General features: G+C 41.1%; 2 long non-coding RNA genes across 12 annotated transcripts; one reads left to right on the forward strand and one right to left on the reverse strand.

The window, feature by feature from the left end:
• Window positions 1-292: 292 nt before the first annotated feature.
• Window positions 293-14,204, forward strand: LOC109199781 (uncharacterized). Of its 4 annotated transcripts, none has more exons than XR_003217826.1 (5): window positions 293-350; window positions 1,234-1,344; window positions 2,215-2,372; window positions 2,807-2,865; window positions 13,949-14,204. It is a non-coding gene; the product is annotated as an uncharacterized LOC109199781 (long non-coding RNA). The 4 variants fall into 4 exon arrangements; XR_003217825.1 differs by lacking the exon at window positions 13,949-14,204 and adding an exon at window positions 3,811-4,420; XR_003217827.1 differs by lacking the exon at window positions 13,949-14,204 and adding an exon at window positions 3,811-4,420 and having other exon boundaries at window positions 1,234-1,337.
• On the reverse strand, window positions 9,157-15,961 carry LOC109194542 (uncharacterized). Of its 8 annotated transcripts, XR_002060081.2 has the most exons (8): window positions 15,898-15,961; window positions 12,971-13,161; window positions 11,660-11,773; window positions 11,300-11,505; window positions 10,443-10,604; window positions 10,184-10,229; window positions 9,891-9,992; window positions 9,157-9,748 (listed from the first exon to the last, which is right to left on the reverse strand). It is a non-coding gene; the product is annotated as an uncharacterized LOC109194542 (long non-coding RNA). The 8 variants fall into 8 exon arrangements; XR_002060083.2 differs by having other exon boundaries at window positions 10,443-10,578; window positions 11,300-11,773; XR_002060082.2 differs by having other exon boundaries at window positions 10,443-10,591; window positions 11,300-11,773.
• Window positions 15,962-16,283: the final 322 nt, after the last annotated feature.

The following is a 16,283-nucleotide window of genomic DNA, read 5'->3' on the forward strand; positions in this document are numbered from 1 at the left end:
TTGCCGGTCCAAGCCCGGGTAAAGGAGCAGGGTTGGAATTGTGACATTAAAAAAACAATAATTGCTAAAAGAAATTTAATTTGCAGTTCTAAATAAACTCTAAATGCATTTAGGACGTTTTTTACTCACTTTATGTCTCTTCCACGATGTTATTTCTCTCTCCAACAACATAGGTTACAATTATATTAGCGTGACCAATTATGCAAATTAGGTGATGACGTCATTTAGCGACTTCTAGCGACTTTTAGGACAGCCAATAGCGATTTTCCTTACTGAGGAGTTGGCAACACTGGTGGGAAGACTCCAGGATCCCCTCTGGCTGGAATCCGGTGGATACAGCAGTGTTACAGGTAAGACCATTTAAACGGACGGCATTTATAGAATGACTATTAAAAGTCAGCGAGTGTCAATAATGTTAATGTGCTTATGTTAGTAATACAGCGAGTGCTAATATAACAGCTTTAAGATGCATTTGTAGATATTATTACGTGTTTTACCGTCTTTATGGTGCTAGCTTAAAGTTACGGTGTAAACGTTAGCTTATATTGTAGTAAAGCTGTTACTGTTTAAACGATGTTAGCACAGAAATATTAGCTTCTGTCATGACTGATGAAGTTACTAGTTAATAAAGTTTCCAGTAAAGTGATTAATCGCAGCCACAGATTGACAGTAAATATCTCGATTAGCTTCAATGCATCTGTAATAAATATGTGCAAGTTTCAGTGCTTCGTTTAAACTGTATGATACTTATACTGACCCAGGGTCAGTGTAAATACAATCCTAGCTGTGTGAACAAAGCCTGGCTCCTTTAATCCTGCATGACAAACCTCAGGATGCAGGTTATTATTACTCTTTCCTGCTGGCACACCTGTCACACCTGAGAGTCAGCTAGAAGCTTACAGTGACGTGGACATCATGCAAAGACTGCCAGACTCTGTAATACTGTAAATGATCAGTGACTCAGGTTAACACTAAACTTTAAACAGTACCTCTGTGTCTCTGTGTGTGCTGAACATTTAGGATTGAGTCAGGCTGCATTGACTGTGGGACTTTTCTGTGTTAAAAACAGGGGGGATCCGCTGAGTCACCTGAAGAACTCATTTCATTCTCCACGATGTTGATTTACAGAAATGTTTCACAGGAACTGATTCCTCCCAAAGGGTGAACTAGTGTGTTTCCATAGATTACCTCTTCTTAAATGAAGGCAAGTGTTTGTCCTGTTTTGTTCCTCAGGTACAGTACGTGATATTAAGGGCAGGCGGTCATCACTGGGGGAAGACAAGAAGCAGACGTACTTCCAAGAGGGAGCTGCAGTGAGGACACAGCCTGTCACTGAGGTCAGAGGTCAGAATCTGAAACAGCTCAGGTTTATATTCTAGGGGTTATAAAAAAATTCAAATGTATTTATAGAGAAACCTTTAAATAATATTTCAAATAATAGTCCAGCTGTAAGTAAGCTATTAAGACTCGACTGTACACTGTGTTCGTGTTTTCCTCCGGAAAAAATAAGTTCCGTTGGAGCAGCCTTTCAATGCCTCTCTCTGTCTCCCGCAAGCAAAGTTGACCCAGACAACAAAGTAAAGCTAGTTTTCGGCTACCAGCCCGACACGGAACCCACCGTATTAGCCAGAGGTCCCTTTACTACGGTTCGTACTACGTACCTTCAGTAACAGTAATAAATCACAGCAATAGGACATTCATGTAGTTGTAAACAGCACGATAATATATTAAGTAATCCAAAGTATTCAGAATACGTTACTGTCATTGAGTAACGTAATGGAATACGTTACAGAATACATTTTGGGGCATGTATTCAGTATTCTGTAATGGAATACATTTTAAAAGTAACCTTCCCAACCCTGTCTACATGTAGTCTGAAAAACCTTTGTTGTCAAGTTTGCAGGTCTATCACGAGACATTCTTACATAGAAGAGTCTGTTAAAGTCTCTAACTCAGTGAAGCATTATTGGTCCCGTCTGTTTGGATAAATATAGTAAGCTGATGTTTGTCCATTTATTGACACATTTTCTTAAGTGCTTATCCAGTTCAGGATCACAGTGGAGCTGCAGCTGAATGTGTTCAGTAAATAAACCTTTCAAAAGTTAACATAAACCTGCATCTCTGTACGTTGTTGTCCACAGGATGAGAAAATCAAACTGGAAGACTGTGGAACATGTTAATAAATGTTTGTGTTTATGCCTGTGTCTTTCACAGGAGGCACTGAAAGGTTTCCCTAATAGTTCCTGGTGAATCAAAGCAGGACCATAAAGGTTGCTGGACTGCATCGTGGCCTTACCCCTGAGAAGTCATCCTGTTAAAGGAGGAACCAGTTAGAAGCTGTTTTCAAAGTTGCTGAGCAGATTTCATCTCAAGTAAGCGATTAACTGTTTGTTTGTTTGTTCTGCCACTTAAAGAACATTTAAGGACGTCTTTTGAGTGTTTAGTTGAATTAATTCTACTGGCTCTCATGGTCATTTGTGATTATGGACATATTTTTCATGTTCATCCAGCTATTTAGTAAATTCTATCTATTTAGTAATATCTGTCAGCTATAAAATATAATATAAATATAAAAATATCTAAATATCTCCTGCTCCTTATATTTTAATGATGTAAGACCAGACGTCTGTCATCGTGTTACATCAGCATTCCTCACATATGAATGAGATGCTGTACAGTACAATCCTACTGACACAGCAGAGGGATAACGACGGCTATTCAACATCGTTACACGACACATTCGAGCTGCATGATGCAGACAAAGTGACTAAATCATCTTTTTTGTGGTTTATTGTCTTCAAACCAGCAGACAAAGCCGATGGCAGAAGATGTTTGGAGAAGAACTTAAGGCCGTGGACTGACAAGGTATTTTTTTCTTGTTATCAAAAGACATTTGGAGTGACGACTTCTACAACTGTGCTGAAGTAAAGCTTACAGCCTAAGAAGTCACAGTGTTGATATTCAGCACAAAGAGAAAAGCTCACTTGTTTGAATTTATTTACAATCATAGTTTTTATACATTCTGACTGTAAACAGCTTTTACAGCTTTGATATTGTTTGACACTCAATGTCAGGTGATGGTATTTAATTTAAAGGTTTCTATGTCCCAATGAGCCATTTACACTGACCAGTTCAGTTTAACTGTAACACATTCATTATTTAGATCCAACAGAGAAATAACTGAATGTAAAAATGGCAGCACTCAGGCCAGGTTTAATTGATAGAGATGTCTGCATGCATTATGAAATTTATGTATCCCAGATCATTGTTATTCATCTAGTCATGGCAGACCCACCCCTTCCTCCCAAGTTAACTGCAACCCAAAAGAACTAGTGGGGCTATTTACACACTCACAACCAGTGTGGGGTAAAAAGAGCCAACAAAAACCTGTCAGCCTGCACAGATACAGATGTGCTAAAAGCTATAAGAGTTAGAAGCTCTGCTTATGGAGAAACTTTCTAAGCCTAACAGAGGACAGGTAGTCCTGCCCAAATAACATGATATAACCCCACATACAGCCCAGCCATAAAGTGAACCAAGTCATTTAGTTAAAGACAGCATGGGACCAAATGCCAGCCTGCACCAACCTGACATTTCTTCCTCCTGAATTAAATGAATGAATGGATGAAAGTTAAATGACTACAAACCTAAAGCCACTAGTTCCCACACTGGAGTTCCCTGACACTGCGTTAACTGTACTGAGCTTGTATCAACAGTTGTAACAGGCTAAGCTACCTGAGAGACTGCATTGAACGATTGTTTCTATCTTAATGGTTTCAGCTCAGATGTTCTGCTTTTTCCTTTCAGTAGATCAAAGCAGCTCGTGCTCTGTCTGCTTCCATTCTGATGGCAAGAAGAAGAAGAAGGAGAAGAAGAAGAAGAAGAAGAAGAATGCTTCAGCGAAGTGGCGTTCATGGTCTCAGTGGACAGTCATGGTCACACACTGCATGTGGTTTTAAAAGCAACATTGTTCACCACAACAATGGAGATGTTGTGGTGACCCACCCTCCCAAATCCAGTCTCAACGACCACCCCCACCCTCCCCATTTCAGACTCAACGACCTCCATCACACCTCCCACCCCCCTTTCCTCCTCCCTGAAACTCAGAATACACACTGAGGATGTGAGCCGACTATTTCAGAAACAGAAGCCCAGGAAAGCCCCCGGACCAGACGGTGTCTCACCCTCCTGCCTGAAGACCTGCTCTGAACAGCTGGCTCCCATCTTTACGCGCATCTTCAACAGATCCCTGAAGCTGTGTGAAGTTCCATCCTGCTTTAAACGCTCCACCATCATCCCTGTTCCCAAGAAACCCACCATCACAGGACTGAACGACTACAGACCTATCGCCTTGACGTCTGTGGTCATGAAATCCTTTGAACGACTGGTGTTAGCCCATCTGAAGGACATTACAGGCCACCAGCTGGTCCCTCTGCAGTTTGCCTACCGGGCAAACAGGTCTGTGGATGATGCAGTGAACATGGGGCTGCATTACATCCTGCAACACCTCGACCACCCAGGAACTTATGCCAGGATCCTGTTTGTGGACTTTAGTTCAGCTTTTAACACCATCGTGCCTGAACTTCTCTCTTCCAAACTCTCCCAGCTCAGCATGTCACCAGCTACCTGTCAGTGGATCACCAGCTTCCTGACAGACAGAAAGCAACAAGTGAGGCTGGGGGAGATCACCTCTGAAACTCGGTCCCTCAGTATTGGTGCCCCTCAAGGATGTGTCCTTGAGGGGCACCTCCAAGAACTCGGCTGTTAAACTCCTAAAGTTTGCAGATGACACCACCGTCATTGGCCTCATTCAGGATGGTGATGAGTCTGCATACCGGCAGGAAGTTGAGCGGCTGGTACTCTGGTGCAGTCAGCACAATCTGGAGCTGAACACTCTTAAAACCGTAGAGATGACAGTGGACTTCAGGAGACATCCCTCAACTCTGCCCCCCCTCATCATATCAGACAGCCCTGTGTCGACTGTGAAGATCTTCAAGTTCCTGGGTACCACCATCTCCCAGGACCTGAAGTGGGAGACCAACATCAACTCCATCCTCAAAAAGACCCAGCAGAGGATGTACTTCTGTGGTCGCAAATTTTGAAGCCATTCTGATAACCTTCTTCCACCAACGATGTGGAGATCCAAATCCAATTAAAATCAAGACACTCGAAAAGATGCTCTGTAAAAGAGTAGAATTCTTGGAACAGAGTTTAATATACTGAATCATATGAACAGCAGGAAAAATACATACAGACATTTAGCAAGAAAATTACAAAGCAGAAAGCAAGCAAAGCAAAACCCCGGGGTGTACAGCCTTAAGCACAGACAGTAGAGCAACACAGAGACGGACAGGTAGCAGCAGCAGGAGGAAAAGAGCCCCGGGGGCGTCCTCTGGTCCCCTAATATAGGGACCAGTATCGCCGCCCCCTGCTGCTGGGTAACTTTCTCACACGCCCCGCACAGCTGCTGGGGTCAGACACCAGCCAGAGTTCACACCTGGCGCTGGCTGAGGGCCCGGTCCAAAGTGACACCAATAGGTTAACCCTTTGCTTTACCCTCTGACAATAGGTCACAACATGGTCAAAGGTCACACATTAGTACAGCAAATAGCATAGTTTTTGTGATAATCTTATGATATTAATGTGAATAATACTTGGCCTAACTACATCAAATATATGAGTTAAATGCATTACATAAAAATAAACACTCCCGTGTAGGTTTATAATGTGTGTGTGTACATGACAGTGATCTCATTATGTTGTTTTCAGTATCTCTGCTACCATGTAACATTTATTGTGTGCGTGTGTGTGTGTGTGTTTATATCGTATGATATTTTATTGTGATGTGTTCAGGATCTCTGTTACAATGTTACTGTTTTGGTTGTGCTGCATGAAAGACGTTGAGTGTGTATTGGAGGAGGTTAGTTACCAGAGCTGGAGAGTGAGTTATTCAGGCGAACTCTCAACAGCATTAACTGCCCTGTTACTGTACCAACTTAATAAACCTCAATGAAGCAAAAATGTCTTGTGCTTAAGACTCTATATGAAAGTTAAAATATATATGTTCAGTGCACATAGATATATAGTGTATATAGTTACATAGTTATACATCTCACACAAAAATCCACCACACTTCCTGAGACAACTGGGGAAGTACAGTCTTCCACAGGAGCTGCTAATCCAGTTCTACACTGCGGTCATTGAGTCTGTCCTGTGCTCCTCCATCACAGTCTGGTATGGTGCAGCCACTAAACAGGACAGGAGCAGACTGCAGCGGACTGTACGGGCAGCAGAAAGGATCATCGGCGCCCCCCTGCCCTCCATCCAGGATCTGTACCTCTCAAGAACCAGGAAACGGGCAGGGAAAATTATCACAGACCCCTCACACCCTGGACACAGACTTTTTGATCTGCTGCCCTCTGGCAGACGGTACAGAAGCCTGCAGACCAGGACCACCCGACACAGGAACAGTTTCTTTCCCCTCGCCATCTCCCTTCTAAACAGTTGACCTGTCACACTGCTCCCACTGCCAGACTGCAACTGCACCTTATGTACATTCTGTAGTTTTCATTCCACCTCATTTCATTTCTGTATTCTATGTATATAAGTTTAGATTAGTTATAGTTGGTTTACACAGCTTTGTGTATGTATGTGTATGCATGTGTAATGTATATATAGATACGTGTGTGTGTGTGTGTGTGTGTGATTTACATTGCTGTGCTCGAGAGCCACCATCTACCGGAACCAAATTCCTTGTATTTGTCTGCACATATACTTGGCCAATAAACACGATTCTGATTCTGATGTGTAATATCAGTGCAGCTACAGTTTGTTCTTGAACATCAGTTCTGTTTTATACTTTGACCACTTAGACCAAAAAAGTGTTGTTTTCAGATTCTTTCTTATAAATCTATAAAGCACCTGTTCATTTTTTATTACAATTAGTTTCACATAAATGTTAGTGTTTCCTTTATGATCTTTTAATGCTTACACTAGACTGTACACGTCTACATTAGAGACATTTCTGTTACCTGTGTATGAGACTGGGCTGCTTGACTACAATTTGGAAATGGATGCAAAATCACAGGGATCGTGCTATTGTTTGTTTTTTAATATGATGGACTGAACACAGGAGGTATCTGACTAAGCATAGATTAGTCCGATCCCATTTCTACCTGTCTCTACTGTTTCAACATTTCACTGAAGTTTGCCCAACTGTAATTGTCAGGATATATATTTATTCCAGCTCTCATAGGGCAAAGAAATGACTCAGACTTGTCAAATGTTCTTTGATTAGATACACAATTTGAAGTTCATAATTTTCTTACAAATAAAACTATAATGACAAACATGAACAGCTGTGCTTATTTCTGAGACATGCTTTTTTTGAACGTGTTCATATTTAACAGTGTGCATCTGTATGCTGAAACTGTAATGGTGAACCTGAGGTGATGGTCAACAGAAGGCAAATATATATAAATATAAAACAGTATTGAAGTAATGTCTTTACCCTGTGCAGCGTGTGGACGCTGTGCACACAATCACCTTATTCACTGTAGTAAACGTGCACCGCTAGCTCACGTGACTGTCTCCATGGTTACATCGTATATTATTAGCTATGTAAACAGCTTCCAAAGATACCGCCATAGCTCTCTGCAGCTGTAACACTTTCATGCTTTACAAATCATTTCACGTTTTTGATAGTTATGGATAAAGAATGTGTTTTAAAGACATGCTAGGCTGTTGCTATGGTGGTTGCTGTGGACTAGGGTGGACCGCGCGTCCGATTCCTGTTGTTAGCTGTCCGCCGTAGGAAGGCTGCGTTCCGTTAGAAGTAGCGACAGTCTGCCGTAACTCGAACTCAAACCCCGCTTTGTTCTTTAATTAAAGGGCTTTTACAGCCGTTCATGACACGCAGACACACATAAAACACTTTGCCTCACCATGAGAATGCAACTTTACTAAAACCTTTAAAGTATCTGAGTTAGGATAGAAAAATGAAGCAAGCAGAGATTTAATGGTGAAGACTCTGGGTTCTGTAGTTCACGTTTTACAGTCCTGAATGACTCACTGCACATCCATATAACTTATTGAAGAGGAGTTTAGAATGCACTTAGACTGTTGCTGTTTAATTTTTTACATTGTTACTGTGTTATGTCATGAATAAGGTTCACCTGCTGGGGGTTTGATGGATCAGCTGGACAATACAGTCAAAGACAGACTTCATCCATCATACGCAAGAATCCTAGTTGGATTTTTGTTTTCACTCATATTTTTGAACCAAATATTGAAAACAACTGTGACAGACTGGATACCTGGTCAGGGTGTACATTACCTTTCACCCAAGCATCCCAGGACAGAGCCCTGCCCCACCATGAGTCTGGGTGGATACGTGGTTATAATATAAAATGACTGATACTGAATATGAATATTTCATGAAAATCAAATTATAATATGAATTCCTACGTGTTTGTTATGTCCAGCAAGAGATTGATTACATATGTCTGAATTGCTAACCCTAACCCTAGCTCAACAGACCACAATGCCCTGGACTGTCAGTATTATTACATGCTGTGAACATAAGTAGCTTTGATCACAGTTTATGTTGTAAAAGAGAAGGAATATTGAAAAAAAGATCAACATTGTGATGTTATTTCTTCCAAACTGACCAGAAACATGCTTGTCAGACTCTCACAGCACAGGATCAGACTCACTGTGCATGACGGCTCAGGCCAATAATGTTTGTTAGATTGTCAGTTGTTTAGTGCTTCTGTACAGTTAGGGTCACCATCTCTATTTCAGTATAATTAATATGCAGAAAACACTAAAAGTTGATTGTCTTCCAATATTCTAGCATAATTAAAAAACTTTGACTTTGTTAGTACATATTGTTACAGTCCTAATGCCAGTATGATTCTTCATAACTCCTGCTTTGAAATACTGAGCTTTAAAATTGACCTGATGAAAGACAATTTACAGTCTGTCAGGATAATTCTGACTATAAGATCACTGTATTAATCTGAATCCTTCTGAAATGTGCTGTGAATGAATGCTGATGCAACTCACTGTGGGAAAGCTGTTAATAAATGAATCTGTGACACATGCAACACATTCACAGAGGAAGAGGACACAAAGGGACGACACGCAGAGGCTGTGTTAAAGTCAGAAATCCAAACCTTTAGTCAAAAACAGGCAGCGGTTACAAGACAAGCAGTCCATTAAACAGTCTACAGGGTCAAACATGCAGAGAATTCAAACAGCAGTAAAAAAATAACTGGACACTGAAAAACTTAAAGCAATGTGTGACGCAATAAAAGGAAGCAGCGCAGTATATTCACTGAATTATCATCAATTACAAAAGAGAAAAGCAACGATTTCTAAGGATTATTTGCTTAATTGCAGTTAAGACTGTGGCTGGTAAAGATGGAAACATACAGAATGTAAACTGTGTGAGTTTGGTGAACTTTGTTAGTAACAAATGAGGTAAAAAAACCAAAACAGACAAAACACAGAAAGAGGCTCTCAGTATTCATTAATAATTAGAAAGCATCTAAACATTCTGGTCGTGGATTTTTACAGTCTTAGTTCCGCTCGCTGTCATCATAATCATCATGATCAATGGCGAGGTCCTGAGGTGGGCAGGGCTGTCTCTGGTGATGTCACCATGAAGGAACAGCATCTGGCACGTGTTGGTGAAACATCCCAGTACACTGGTGTAGTTTCCACTCCAGCTGGTTGACATTTGACACTTCAGCATTAAGGGGAAGAAGAAGAAACAGTGTTAGGTCAGGTGACCACATGGTTTCTAAAATAACTAACAGGAAGTAACCAGGCCGTTAGAAATGGATATCATGTGTTTAGAGTTACTGTAGTTAGGTAACTCTACTTACCAAAAGCAAAGCTGCTGAATGTTGCAGGAACATGCTCATGTGTGGTGATCATTCAGTGCTGCTCCGGCAGGTTAGACAGTCCAAGACTGATATCCTGCCCATCTGAGAGTTTGAAAACACACATGCAAAGATTTATTTTGTGTTACAGTCAAAGTTGGATGTTCGATTTTGTCCTTGAAAAATGTTTGTGTATTTGAAAGCGCTAACATTTTATGATGACTCGGATCGTCTCTCTCTAAGAGTATCTCCTTTAAAGGGGAGACAGGTGTGTCCACTGATCCACGTCACTTTACCTGGATGATGACTCCTCTCTCCCTCACTCAGAAACTGGAGATTTACCTACATCATTACAAAAACAGTAAAAACTTCTCCCTTTGATTCCATTTCTCCATTCCTGCTGAACATCAGGCTACAAATATCTCAATAAATCACAGTGAAATGTAAAGCACATATTTTCTCTGCTTTGTCTAACCTCTGCAGAGCCTCTGTCAAGAAAAACAAATCTGTAAGCATAAAACAAATATACATTTCATAACACTGCACTGGACAAACCTCGGTTAGTTGATTTCCTCTGTGCAGTGCAGACGAGCATCAGTCAGCAAGTCAAGGTGGTGAGATGGACTCGTGTCCTTTGTGACTCTGCTAGTTCTTCTGAGGAAACACCACCGTCTCTCCACACCGTCACCATCTGTGAGCACAAACTGCCGCTCTGCTCTGCCAGCATGTAGGAAATCAGATATCACACACACAAGGGTGAAGAAACATTAGAGCTCAACTTTGGATACTTTAGATCTAAACTGATCAAAGTAGCTCTTAATCTCAGCAATCAGTGAACAGACAAACAATGATACCAAACTGATTCTGTATGAATACAATATAGTATTGTCAATACAGGTGTGAAATTAATGTATTAAAAGTAATATATATATATTTGATAAATTAGTTTGCTAAATTAGAATATATTTTTCTTTTTCTTTCATTTAACAATTGCAGCTGAAAGAAATTAAATATTGAACAATAATATATTGTCACATTCTTCATTCTCAAATACAAATTTCACAAAGTAAATTTTTGATTAACATAAAAAATATGAATTACAAAAAATAATTGTATATTATTAAAATATTATGCAACTGTGACCAAACTCAGAATCATCATTACAGTATTGTGGACTTAATGCTTGATAAACTTCAGGGGAGATCATGATGACAGAAAACTGTAAACAACACTCTGAAGTCTGAAGCTGCTTTTCTTGTTTCTGTGACCTCAGCACGCTGACAGACCTGAAGTTGCTACCGATTTTAAGAAGTGATAATTATAGGGAAGAAACTTCTCTTTTTCATCCGTTTAATCAAACATTTGATGCCTCAGCTGTCTCAGTCCTAAAGCATTCTGCAACTACAACTAACCTGAGGAGGCTTGGATTTGGCTGCAGGTGCCCCTGTACATCCTTCTCAGCAGCACACATGTGGGGACCATTTAATCACACTTCTTCCTGAGCTTTGCTTCATCACAAGGCTAAAGGTGGCATCCCGTGTCACAGTCTTATCATCATCCAATTGGAGAAGAAACATTTACGGTCATCCTGGTTTTGTTTTCTGATTCTGCAAAAAGACTGAGGACAACAAAGCCCAGAGAACACGAGATACACAACATCCAACATTCAGACTCAACAGCCTCCATAAATGAAGAGCACCAGGTTGGTCCAGTTATACTAGATATAAGCATACTTCACATTACTGTGTATGAATAATAATCAAGAGACAAACTTTGAAGATGCAGAGCATGATGTCCCATCATCAGTCTGTAAACAAATATCCACCAGGCTTCTTTGTTGGCAGAGGTGAAGATTCTCCCATCAGGGATCAGTAGCATGTATTAACCTGTGGTTCCCAAACTTTTTTTGCCAGGCCCCCTTTTTTACAAGAAAAATGTTGCCCCCCCCCCGAACACATCCTCCAACCACACACACCCATATTTTGCACTAACTCTTTTAGGCTGCGTCCACACCTACACGGGTATTTTTGAAAACGCAGCTGTTTCTATGCGTTTGGGCTTTTCGTCAACACGTAAACGGCGTTGCGATTCACCGCAAACAGAGATTATTTAAAACTCCTTTTTTTGCGTTTATGTGTGGACGAGGAATAAAGAGTTCGTCACGCAACGTCAAAGGTATGTGCCTTTTTTCACGTCACGCTGTGCGCCACGTTATTGTTTACATGAGATGAATTGCAGAATGGCAGATAGAGACAAAGTACTGTTAATCTGACTATCTGCAGGTTTTACACGCTTACATATACACACGCAGTTACTGTCCCTCCATTTAGAAAGGCAGAGGCGTCACGGTGTGATTATTTTACGTGTAGTTGTTTTTTTTCCTGTGTAATAATATTCAACATTGCTGTCAATACATTTTTCAAAAAATGCCTCTCTGTGCAAAATGGGTTTAAACACAAAAACAGCTGTGGGATACTGTTTGGCCGTGATTTGAACAGGGGGAACAAATTACGGCAGGATCAGCCTGATATTATTTGTATCCCGCTGTGACTTTACTGCATAAAGAGCTAACATGTCCAAAATGTCAGGAGTAGTTAGTTATTACAAGAAGTGTTTGTGAACTAAAAATCAAGAATGTGGGATCCTGTTTGTCCGTGATTTGGAGAGCCCAGCGCTGCTCCCGACGCAGGGAAACTAATTTTGCAGGGGAGACCTACCTTGGCACTTGTGGAGGTGAAGCCAAAGGGAAGATATGCTTCACCATATTTTCTAGTCTTTGGCTTCGAAGGAAGCTGGTTTGGAAGCATATTTGTCGATGCTTCATCTCCTGCTTTGCGTTTGTGTGGGAGCCCCGTCAAAAACCTGTCCACAGTGTCCAAGCGCTCTTTTTTTTTTTTTTTTCCTTTTCATACCACGCCCCCCCTGCAATGGCTCTGCGCCCCCCCTAGGGGGCGGGCCCCACACTTTGGGAACCTCTGTATTAACCTGTGGTATAAGCAGCAGTCACTGAAATATTACTGTTTCAGATAACAAATCTGCCACATAAAAGCCAGGGTGGGAGGGATCTCTACAAACTGACTTACCTCTGCAAGTGTGAGGCTGTTCCTCCAGCCTCAACAAAAATCTGACTCTCCCGTCACAAACAAAAAACTCCAGCTGGGAGATAGAAAACGCTGTCTGGGTCTTGCTGGATGTTGCTGGTCAGAGTCCACACATTAGCAGAGTGCTGCTTGGTCCCACTGACCCATGTGGACAGTGACTGTGGAGAACTGTTCTGGAAAACGGAAAAGAGAATTAAAATGACAAAAAGCCAAACAGGATTTCCACAAAGACTCTCTTAGAATCAGCAATCAGAAAATCATTGGTTCATATTACAATTAAATATGACCAGGCTCCTTAAATGTAAGCAGTTAAGATCTGATTTCATTTACATCCTTCACACAGCACATTTGTCCAGGCTGTCAGGTAAACATAGAATTAATCTCAGGTAACATGACTCAGAGTAGAGATTCAGTAAGAAAGATTGCCAGCTCTAATATTATTACCACACAATCCAAGGACACAACAGCTCAGATTTCTAGAACTATTTAAACAAATGTCTTCTGAATATTCAATTCAGGTTCACAGTGGGAGGGTGGGGGGGGGGGGGGGTGTTGTGGAATTTTGCAAATAAAATCTGCTGTGATCAAGCTATTTATTACTGCGCGCAGGAGAGCCAACACACATCAAACATCACAGTTCACAGTCATGTCAGCTCTGCCACAGAAGTCGTGCTCCTACTCCTTTGTGCATTCCAAGAAAGAGGGAGGAAGTTACAAACTGATCATACCACACTTCACGCGCCTCGCTATGAAACCTAACAGATCAATGGTTAAGCTGTTTTGTGCCCTTGGCCTCATCAGCACCTGTAAAGGGAGTTGTTTTCTCAAACTACTGATGCTGAAGTAAGTTCATCTAGTTTTAGAAACTTTCACTGAACAGTCTACAACAGTGTCACAACTAAGCATATGCATAAGCACTTAAATACTTTAAATGAGAATAATAGAAAATTTCTATTACAGGAGCCAGAGCCTGTCCCGGTAGTCATAGGTAGAGCACACCTGGACAGGTACCAGTCTGTCAGAGGACTAACACAGAGACAGACATCAGAGTAACAAATCGATTTAAAATTAATGTAAGCTTGCTGCAGCTGTATGTATGAACATGTGTTTCTGTGCTCACAGTCCACCTCTCAGGAACCTGCAGTTCATTTTAAGTCTACTTTAAACAGACCTCACAAAAGGCTGATGTGGCTGGATCAGTAGTCTGATTTAAGTACGATACCTTTGGCCAGGGATTAATCTGGTACATCGCTTCACTGTAATCTTACGTATTTTCCCAACACCTGAATTAAAAAATACTGATAATTACATATAACACATTCAGCTGATGCAGCCTGACTCAATCCTAGATGTTCAGCACACACAGAGACACAGAGGTACTGTTTAAAGTTTAGTGTTAACCTGAGTCACTGATCATTTACAGTATTACAGAGTCTGGCAGTCTTTGCATGATGTCCACGTCACTGTAAGTTTCTAGCTGACTCTCAGGTGTGACAGGTGTGCCAGCAGGAAAGAGTAATAATAACCTGCATCCTGAGGTTTGTCATGCAGGAAAAGGAGCCAGGCTTTGTTCACACAGCTAGGATTGTATTTACACTGACCCTATGGGCTCAAAATGTGGTCATAAATGTTTTGTACTTGTAAATCAGGATTTGTATGTGTAAAAAGAATTTGTGCGTGCGTAAAAAAGATTTGTATGTGTAAAAAAGATTTGTGTGTGGACTTAGCCAAAAAAACCCCTGCAAGTTACAAGTACGAATTTTGACCCTATTTTTCTTCCTGTCATCTGATTGGTCAATGTCATGTCAATCACAAATGTAACAATCCAATCAGAGAACAGATGGGTTTGGCTGTCGGAAGGGCACTTTTTTGAACTGCAGGTCCTTGAAGGGTAATACAGTTTGAAGCTGGAGGATCTCTATATAAATATCCGATAGCAGCTAGGTCCCCTTACTTTCAGCAGCTGTTGAAAGGATAAAGTTGTGGTATGTCAGTGGTTAGAAATACCATTATTACTTTAGGATTAGTTTAACACAAAGTCAGGGCTGACCCGGGACCATTGCTGTGAGTCACAGTGCGCAGCATAAAGGTCCTTTCACATCGGACGCAGGATGTGCTGCTAATGCTAACTGCTAACTAAAAGCAAAGGATCCAGAATTTGTTCCTCTGGCTGCTGAGCTCTGTGGGTTTTTGCAGCAGCTCTACCTGTACTAGATGCACCTGCTCCTTGTCGGTTCTATCTCTGACTTTATGTCCTCTACAACAGTTTCTGGTTTTTTTGCTGGTTCTTCAAATGTTCAATAAAAACATGTATGCTAATTCATAACGAAGAAAGCTTTGTAATGAAGACTGTCATTTCCAAAACACTGCCCCTCCCCCGCGGTCTGCAGCGCTGTTGAAAAGGCTGTGGAAGTCCCTGTATAAAGCACGTAGACCTGTGACACAAAAATCACCAAACTCGGACGACCACAGACTGTTTTCCTTTGTGGTGATGAAGGAAAACGCTGGGTTGGCATGTAAAAGGGCATTTATTCCCTTCAAGGACCTGCAGTTCAAAAAAGTGCCCCTCCGACAGCCAAACCCATCTGTTCTCTGATTGGATTGTTACATTTGTGATTGACATGACATTGACCAATCAGATGAAAGGAAGAAAAATAGGGTCAAAATTCGTACTTGTAACTTGAAGGGTTTTTTTTGGCTAAGTCCACACACAAATCTTTTTTACACATACAAAACTTTTTTACGCACGCACAAATTCTTTTTACACATACAAATCTTTTTTACGCACGCACAAATTCTTTTTACACATACAAATCTTTTTTACGCACGCACAAATTCTTTTTACACATACAAAACTGATTTACAAGTACAAAATATTTATGACCACATTTTGAGCCCATAGGTCTTACCTGTAAACACTGCTGTATCCACCGGATTCCAGCCAGAGTGGATTCTGGAGTCTTCCCACGCTCCTGTTAGTGATCCTCCATCTGGATGGATGATAACAACCTTCTGAACAATCTAGCAGGTGGAGATGGCCCATATCTCTGGGACTGATTTCTGCTAATAACGCCTGATGGACTGAACATCCGAAGCGGGTCACCCGGTCGCTAGCTGTGCCATTACCCAGCATACACCTCTCCCTCCATAAATGCAATAAACGATACAAAAGTAATGGCCTATAATTAATTTATCTGCTGTATCTGCTGTTTCTCAGGTAGTTGTTTACATTATATAATATATTGTGTTCAGTACACGTCACTACAATGTGATTTCGGAAATATATAAATATAAG

Source organism: Oreochromis niloticus, unplaced genomic scaffold (genome assembly GCF_001858045.2).
Source record: "Oreochromis niloticus isolate F11D_XX unplaced genomic scaffold, O_niloticus_UMD_NMBU tig00002548_pilon, whole genome shotgun sequence".
Lineage (NCBI taxonomy): Eukaryota > Metazoa > Chordata > Actinopteri > Cichliformes > Cichlidae > Oreochromis > Oreochromis niloticus.